The sequence below is a fragment of the Vicia villosa genome, linkage group LG4 (assembly GCF_029867415.1).
Source record: "Vicia villosa cultivar HV-30 ecotype Madison, WI linkage group LG4, Vvil1.0, whole genome shotgun sequence".
Lineage (NCBI taxonomy): Eukaryota > Viridiplantae > Streptophyta > Magnoliopsida > Fabales > Fabaceae > Vicia > Vicia villosa.
In genome coordinates this window covers 101,768,665-101,778,185 of record NC_081183.1, presented here as the reverse complement: position 1 = coordinate 101,778,185, position 9,521 = coordinate 101,768,665, and the positions used below count along the sequence as shown (strand labels likewise).

Here is a 9,521-nt window from a genome sequence, read left to right as displayed (position 1 = left end):
GCTCACGCCGCTCAGTCTGCTGAAGTAGAAGAAGATCGTCTGAGTGTTGCAAAGACAGTGGTTGGTAAATCAAGACCTACCACAGGCCAGCTTAAGCCTAAGGTTCCAGATTACTTAGTACACAATGGGGTTCGCCACTATTGGACAGCTGTTGAAGTTTGATAACACGATTTTATATCGTGTATTTAGCTTAAAATCCATAGATATTTATAGCATTTTCCATTTATTATGTTAATTTATTATGATATTACGCGTGTATTTGCTTTGTTTCAGGTTTTACACTCTTATTATGCCGAATTGTGAAAAAGAGAAGAAATGGAGCCAAAACGACCCTTATCTATGCCTAAAAGACGTAAATTGGGTGCTGAAGTAAAAAGGGAGTGCAATTAAGGGCCAAGTGTGCTGAAAGAGACCCAAAGACCCAATGAAGCAATCCAGCCCACGAAGGAAAGCAGCCCAAGCCACACAAGTAAGCAGAGACGCACGTCTCTGCCACCTCAGCAAAAGGGAGACGCACGTCTCCACCTCCCTAAAGATTCTCCACTTGAGACGCACGTCTCAAGTCACGCACCCAGTCTCCCTGAAGAATCGGAGACGCACGTCTCCAAGCCAGTCTGCAGAATCTCCTTTTTTTCACGCAAAGCAACTGCAAAGCTTCCCCTATAAATAGAAGCAGTCACTTCAGTCCAAACGGTCCGATTTCCTGCCAACGAAGTGCTGCCGAAATTGTACCGCGAATTGCTTTTCTTTATTCTGCTTTCATTCAACCGTTTATTTTCTCACAACGATTTCTACACTGGAAATTGTTGTGAACTTTTCGTAGATCTAGCCTTACGTTAGATTTATTGTTTTATTTCCTTGTTTTTATTTTCTGCCATTTAAATTCCGAAGAACGATCCAGCCAACCTGTGGTGGAAGTTCGAGTACTTCAAGATTCAATTCAATTCAGATTTATTTAATTCAGGTTTTTATTTACCGCCTTATTCATATTTGTTTGCATGATATATTGTATGCCTTTTAATATGCTTATTATTATGAACCGAACCGATTTATGCATGTTTAATCGTATTAATATGTCTGGCTAAATTACTAAAGGTGTCGGTATGTAAAGTAAGTTAACCGTAGGGATCCGAAATAAATTGGCTTAATTATGTTTTATTAATTATCACTTATTTTTGGTTTATATGTCTAGTTTAATTAGTAAGTCTTAAAACCAATAGCGCGAAAGTTTGAGGGGTTAGGACGGTCAAAGGTTAAAATCAATAGAGCGAAAGTTTGAGGTCTTTAACCAGATAGTAGACATAGGACATTAGTTTTAAGGATGGCGAAAGCATATTAAAACTAATTGGAACTTATTTATTTTCAAAAATTGTTTTTACACTCGAGCGGGATGGCGAAAGCGTACGTTAGGGTTATTAGCTTGCTCCGAGTCAACAGAGCGAAAGTTTGAGATTAGGAGATTTAAATAGATAACAACCTCGTAAAATAGGCATTTTATTAATTACATTGTTTCCAAAAAGCTCTTCTAAAATCTAATGGGATGGCGAAAGCGTACATTAGGATAAGGATAGTAGTCTGAATCAACAGAGCGAAAGTTTGAGACGAGGATTTTTAATTAATGGAATTAGTAAAGATTTTTAATTTAATTTTGCAAAAGCCAATGGACCTTCGGATTACCTTTAGTTAAACGAAATACATACTGATACCAGTCTTTTATTATTATTCTTTATTTTCTCACAATCACTTTCCCTTAGGAACAATCGAAATTTTAGTACTCCTAGCTTTACATAGTAACCTTAGATAACGGTAGATCGATTCATAGTCCCTGTGGATTCGATATCTTTTAAAACTACACGACACGACTGTGCACTTGCAGTTATCAGATTTATAGACACGTAAAGTCGCGATCAAGTTTTTGGCGCCGTTGCCGGGGACTATTTAAGTCGATATCGTAACTCACTGTTACACCGTAGAGACTAGGACAATTCTTCCCTTTCTTTTCGAACGATTGTATGCCAAATACTCGTTCACAAGGAGGAGATTTAATACAACGAATTAACGAGATCGAACGTTTCATTAACGTCAAACGACGAGCTCGCAATCTTCCCGAAGTAGCAGAAATTCCGATTAATCAGGAATTGATTTTTACTGATCAAATCAATCAAATCACCCCGAAGTTAGAGATGGCTGCTATTCGTCCTCTTAGAGACTATGCCGCTCCTTCGCGCGCTGAACCGCATTCAAGTATCGCACCACCTGCGATTGAGGCGAACAATTTCGAACTGAAACCTTCACTGGTCCAAGCTGTTCAACAGAATCAATTCTCTGGAAGCCCTGTAGACGACCCCAATCTCCATTTATCCGTGTTCGTGCAATACGCCGACACTATCAAAGCCAACAACGTTAGTTCCGAAGCTATTCGATTACGCCTTTTCCCTTTCTCCTTGAGAGATAGAGCGAGAGCGTGGCTTCAATCCCTGCCTTCCAATTCCATAACTACGTGGGACGAATTGAAGAGAGTATTCTTAGCGAGATACTTTCCGCCTAGCAAAACTGCTATGCTCAGAGGTCAAATCAACGGATTTACCCAGAAAGATAACGAATCGCTCTTCGAAGCTTGGGAACGTTACAAGGACATGCTTAGAATATGCCCTCATCATGGACTCGAACCATGGCTGATCATCCATACTTTCTATGGTGGTCTCTTATATAACACTAAAATGACTATAGATGCCGCTGCTGGCGGAGCATTAATGGACAAACCCCATGATGAAGCATACAAACTCATAGAGAACATGGCACAAAACCATTACCAATGGGGTGGAGAACGAGCCGCTCTAGAGAAAGCCCAAACCAAAGGAGGAATGTACGAAATAAGTGGTATAGACCGCGTTAACGCTAAAGTAGACGCTTTAACTCAAAAGATCGAGAATTTAACCATCACTCCTTCAGCCACCGCTGCCGCTGTAACACCTAACTGCGAGATTTGTGGATTGACTGGACATGTAGTTGCTGAATGCCAACTCTTGACTGGAGTCCCATCTGATCAAGTAAATTACGCTCAAGGAAACCCTTATTCTAACACGTACAACCCTGGATGGAAAAACCACCCGAACTTTTCTTATAAGAACAACAATGCGTTGTACGCGCCTGGACAAGCACCTGCTGTACCACCTGGCTACCAAAAAGCGCCTGTAGCTGCTCAAAACACCCCTAGGAAGTCAAATCTAGAAATCATGATGGAGAACTTCATAGCTTCCCAACAACAAACCAATAAGGACTTCCTGAATCAAAACATCCACAATAGCGAGCAACTAAAACAACTATCGAACAAAGTAGATGCTTTAGCTACGCATAACAAAATGTTAGAAACTCAAATCTCACAAGTAGCTCAACAACAAGCACCTACTGCTGCCCCTGCTGGCACGTTTCCTGCTCAACCTCAACCCAATCCTAAAGGACATGCGAACGCGATAACACTACGAAGTGGAACGAATTACGATGGACCCATAGATCCTAGAACCCAAAACGTACCCATGTCACAACAAGAGCCAAAGGAAACCCAAAAGAAAACAACTGACGAACAAACTGCTAAGACTGATGAGAACAATAACGAAGTGGAACCCGAAAAAGAGAAACCTTATGTTCCACCACCACCTTATAAGCCACCAATTCCTTACCCTCAGAGATTAGCTAAATCAAAAACCGAAGCGCAATTTAAAAGATTTGTAGAACTTCTGAAGCAATTAAACATAACCATACCGTTCACAGAAGCCATAACTGAGATGCCTTCGTACGCTAAGTTCTTAAAAGAAATCTTATCAAACAAAAAGAAACTCGAGGATAACGAAACTATAACGCTTACCGCTGAATGTAGCGCTATCATCCAAAATAACATGCCTCCAAAACTGAAAGACCCTGGTAGTTTCTCTATACCCTGCGTAATTGGAAAAACCATCATAGAGAAAGCCTTGTGCGATTTAGGAGCTAGTGTTAGTTTGATGCCTCTTTCGACCTGTAAGAAACTCAATCTAGGTGAGCTTAAAGCAACAAGAATGTCTCTTCAACTAGCAGACCGTTCAGTTAAATACCCTGTAGGAATGTTAGAGAATATCCCTGTTCGTGTAGGTCAATTCTACATCCCAACTGACTTCATCATTATGGATATCCAAGAAGATTCTAACATCCCGATCATATTAGGAAGACCATTTTTAGCAACCGCTGGTGCAATTATAGATGTAAAGCGAGGAAAGCTTACTTTCGAAGTAGGAGAAGAGAAAATAGAATTTATCCTTTCCCAATTCCTAAAAGCACCTTCTATAATTGACACATGCTGTTCTGCTGACATAATCGACGAGTGTGTCAAGGAAATAAAATCCGAACCAAATAAGGAAACCGAGATCCTAAGAATTCCTATGCCGCCAATTCTTGAAGATGACAACTGGCGTGAGGAATATCAAGATAACCACCTGAGTGAATGCTTAGCTTTAACTCCCGATCCTATACCTGGACCTAAGAAACCTGCTATAGAGCTGAAAACACTTCCTACCGATCTTAGATACGAATTTCTAGACGAAGAACTAAACCGACCAGTTATAGTGAACGCCAACTTAGGACGAACCGAGACTGAAAAATTACTTAATGTCCTAAGAAAATACCCTACCGCTTTAGGATATAACATATCAGATCTGAAAGGTATAAGCCCTTCTCTGTGTATGCACCGCATTATGCTCGAAGACGATAGTAAAACCTCTAGGGAACATCAAAGGCGAATAAATCCTATTATGAGCGATGTGGTTAAAAAGGAAATCCAAAAACTGCTAGAAGCTGGAATAATATATCCTATATCCGATAGTAAATGGGTTAGCCCTGTTCACGTCGTACCAAAGAAAGGAGGAGTCACTGTAATCACTAATGCAAAAGGAGAATCTGTAGCACAACGTACCCAAACTGGATGGAGAATGTGCATTGACTATAGGAAGCTAAACAAAGCTACCCGAAAAGACCATTTCCCTTTACCTTTCATAGATCAAATGCTCGAACGCCTAGCTAAACACTCGCATTTTTGTTATCTGGATGGATACTCCGGATTTTTCCAAATTCCTATCCACCCTGACGACCAAGAGAAGACCACATTCACCTGTCCTTATGGTACATTCGCTTATAGACGAATGCCTTTTGGACTCTGCAATGCACCCGCGACCTTCCAAAGATGCATGATGGCAATATTTGCCGACTTCCTAGATGGAATAATGGAGGTCTTTATGGACGACTTCTCTGTCTGTGGAGGAAGTTTTGAAACATGTTTAGAAAACCTTGAAATGGTGCTTAAACGATGCGTAAGCGTAAACCTAGTCCTTAATTGGGAAAAATGCCATTTCATGGTTCGACAAGGAATTGTACTTGGACACATCGTATCCGATAGAGGAATCGAAGTTGATAAAGCAAAAATCGAAATTATCGAAAACCTTCAACCTCCCAAAACCGTTAGAGAAATAAGAAGTTTTCTGGGACACGCTGGTTTTTACCGACGCTTCATTAAGGATTTCTCTAAAATAACCAAACCCTTAACTGAACTACTTATGAAAGACGCCGAATTTATTTTCACCGATAAATGCACTGAAGCATTTCAAACGCTTAAACGAGCATTAATCTCTGCGCCAATTATGCAACCTCCCGACTGGAATGAGCCTTTCGAAATAATGTGTGACGCAAGTGATTATGCTGTAGGAGCCGTTCTAGGACAAAGAAAGGATAAGAAACTACATGTCATATATTATGCGAGTAGAACCCTAGACGAAGCTCAGATGAATTATGCCACGACAGAAAAAGAATTATTAGCTGTCGTATTTGCATTAGACAAATTCCGTTCTTACCTGGTAGGAGCCAAAATAATCATATACACTGACCACGCCGCCATTAGGTACCTCCTAACCAAAAAGGACGCTAAACCAAGACTTTTGAGATGGATCTTGTTACTACAAGAGTTCGACCTGGAAATTAAAGATAAGAAAGGCACTGAAAATGTCGTAGCAGATCACCTCTCTCGATTGGAAAATCTGAAACCCGAACAAGTACCAATTGACGATGATTTCCCTTATGAAAGACTCATCGCCCAATTAGAAGCAAATGAATTCGAACCGTACCGTCCAAACTCTGAAACCGACAAATTAGCAGAAATAGCTTTAGCCCGATCTGACGCACCTTGGTATGCAGATTTCGTAAACTACCTAGCTGCTGGTGTGCTTCCTCCTGATCTAAGTTACCAACAGAAGAAGAAATTCTTCCATGACCTAAAACATTACTATTGGGACGACCCACTCCTGTTCAAAAGAGGCCCCGATGGAATCTTTAGACGTTGTGTACCCGAGGAAGAGATAAGAAGCATAATAACACACTGCCATTCTGCACCGTGTGGAGGACACCATAGCACATCTAGAACCTGCGCCAAAATCCTTCAATCTGGACTTTTCTGGCCTAACCTGTGGAAAGACGTTTATTTTGCTGTACTAAGCTGTGATAGATGCCAACGAACTGGAAACATTTCAAGACGCGATGAAATGCCTCAAAAAGGCATTCTTGAAGTAGAAATATTTGACGTCTGGGGAATAGACTTCATGGGACCGTTTCCGTCGTCGTTTGGAAATCAATATATACTCGTAGCCGTCGATTACGTTTCAAAATGGATAGAAGCTATTGCTTCTCCTACAAACGATACACGAGTAGTTATCAAACTTTTCAAAAACGTCATCTTTCCTAGGTTCGGTGTGCCAAGATTGGTAATTAGCGATGGTGGTTCCCATTTCATTTCAAGAATACTTGAGAAACTCCTTCGAAAATATGGAGTGAATCATCGAATAGCCACACCATACCATCCACAAACAAGCGGACAAGTAGAAGTATCTAACCGCGAAATAAAACAAATATTGGAGAAAACTGTTGCTATATCTAGGAAAGATTGGTCAACCAAGCTAAATGAAGCTTTATGGGCTTATAGAACAGCTTTCAAAACTCCAATAGGAACTACCCCATTCAAACTCGTTTATGGAAAATCATGCCACCTACCGGTAGAGTTAGAACATAAAGCCTATTGGGCCATTAAGAACTTAAACCTAAACTACACTGCCGCTGGTGAGAAACGACTTCTGGACATAAACGAATTAGAAGAACTTAGACAAGACGCTTACGAAAACGCCAAAATCTATAAAGAGCGAACGAAAAAATGGCACGACAAGCGTATATCTAGGAAAAATTTTAGCATAGGCGATAAAGTACTCTTATTTAATTCTAGACTAAAATTATTTCCTGGTAAGTTACGATCTAGATGGTCTGGCCCTTTCGAAATAACTAACATATTTCCGAGTGGAGCGATAGAAATCAAAGGAGAAACCGTCAAACCTTTTGTCGTAAATGGGCAACGTCTTAAGTATTACCATCATCTCGAATACGATGAAAACATCGAAGTTTTTAAACTTGACGAACTGCCCGCTCTTTCGAAAAAATAGTTTTCTATTTTAAAATCGTCGAGCTTACGACATTAAACAAAGCGCTTGGTGGGAGACAACCCACATTTATTTATTCTTTTTATTTTTATTTTATTTTATTTTTAAAATTTTAACCTTTAATTTTCATTTAATTATTCTATTTTTAATTATTCTAGATTTTAATTTTCTTATTTTTTTCATACATCTTATAATAATTATTATAATTATAGCTGCTATCTTAATTCGAGAAAATACTTCCTTTTTATAATTATAATTATTATTATAACTTGTTTTATTTAATTTTATTTTTAAAAAATGAACACTAGCCTAGTTCTAACTTAATCTTAATATTTTCAACTTCTAGGTTTTTCATTTAACTACTAACTACGATGCAAGAAGTTGATAATATGGAAGTTGTGTTCCGTGGTAGAGGACAAGAAGCAAGATTTAACAAGCTGGCTGAAAGACACATGGATTTGACTTGCTATCCTCACCAACCAACTATGGTGAAACTTGGTATCGAAGAAAGCATCCTACACCTGCTTAACCAAATTGGTTGGACTGGTTCTCACTTGTTCCGCAAGTTTAGCACTTACCGGAAGCTCACTCTGGAATTCTTGAGCTCCCTGACCTATCTTCCAAACTGTGGACAAGGGCTGAGAAAAGGAGTTATTCTCTTTAGACTCTTTGGTATGGAGTTTAATTTCTGCATCCGAGATTTTGCTGAAATGTTAGAACTACCTCATGGACCTGATGCATACGCCAAAGTAGCTGAAGAAAATCTTCCATACTGGGAGTTGGAAAAATACTGGGGCAAGATCACTGGAAACGACAACCCTGAAGAGAATGAATTTCAATCTGAGAACATCCACAATCCTGCTTTCCGCTACTTTCACAAGATCCTTGCTCACTACATTTTTGGTAAACCCGATAATGTCACTGAAGTTACTAGAGAAGAGTTGTTCATCATGTTTTGTACCTCTCAGAATCGCCCGGTCAATGCCATCGCATTCATGCTAACAAACTTCGAGCGCATCACGCAAGACGAAGTTTCACCCATTAGGATCGGCGGATTTGTCACTATGATTGCTAATGCCATAGGAATGAGAGTGCCTTTGCTTAGATTGACACCTTATGGTACCCATACCTCTATGGACATCAATTTCTGCTTTAATCGAGGTATCATCGGTAACCTTGGACCTGATCGGTTTGAATTGCTCATTGATAACAAAGTTTGGTATCAGTTCACCTTACCGAATCCTAGGACGAGTGTGCACAACCCTGCCAACTGGCTTTACTATGGTCAGATTCCTGAGAGAGAGCCATCACCTGAAACCCCTCAAGCTTATGAACATTTTGATGAGGAAATGCCTGCATCTGAATCTGAACCTGAAACACCTCCTGGTTACTATGAACCTAATCCTGAAGATGAACCCATTCCTGATTACGAACCTCTTCCTGTTGATGAACCTATATCTGAGTATGAGCCTGAAACTCGTTCTGAAGATTCCGTTGATGATTACACTGTTGATATGACTGATGTCGAGCTCGAGCAACAACAACCCGCTACATCTACCGCATCGGTGAATCAAAGAATGCCTAATCTGAATACGCACGAGCAAGCCATCACTGCGCTACAACAAGATGTACAACATGTGCGCAACGAGCTACACACTTTGCAAATGCAGTTCTTCGATTTTATCGACACCGTAAATGCTCAGTTCGACGAAGTTTTCAAACACATTCAGTCTAATGAGCACAACAATAGACGTGGCTAGATGTTACCGTATTAGACTATTAGATTTTATTTCTAGTTTTAGTAATTTCTATTCCTAGTTTAGATTTTCATTTTTCTGCACTTTTACTTTCTGCTTCTGTTAACACTCAGTACTGGTTTAATATTAAATGCAAAATTCTTTTGATTACTGCTACTGTGTTATGTTACACTGCTATTGACTGCTATATATATACTTGCCTAGTTATCATTTTTGCTGTTAATAGTATTAAAATTCGACACTGTTCTGAACTGATGGACAA

The 9,521-nt window shown here is 39.7% G+C and overlaps 1 non-coding gene across 1 annotated transcript; it reads right to left on the bottom strand.

Moving 5' to 3' along the window:
- Positions 1-2,558: 2,558 nt before the first annotated feature.
- Positions 2,559-2,665, bottom strand: LOC131600770 (small nucleolar RNA R71). The gene has a single exon (XR_009283379.1). It is a non-coding gene; the product is annotated as a small nucleolar RNA R71 (small nucleolar RNA).
- Positions 2,666-9,521: the final 6,856 nt, after the last annotated feature.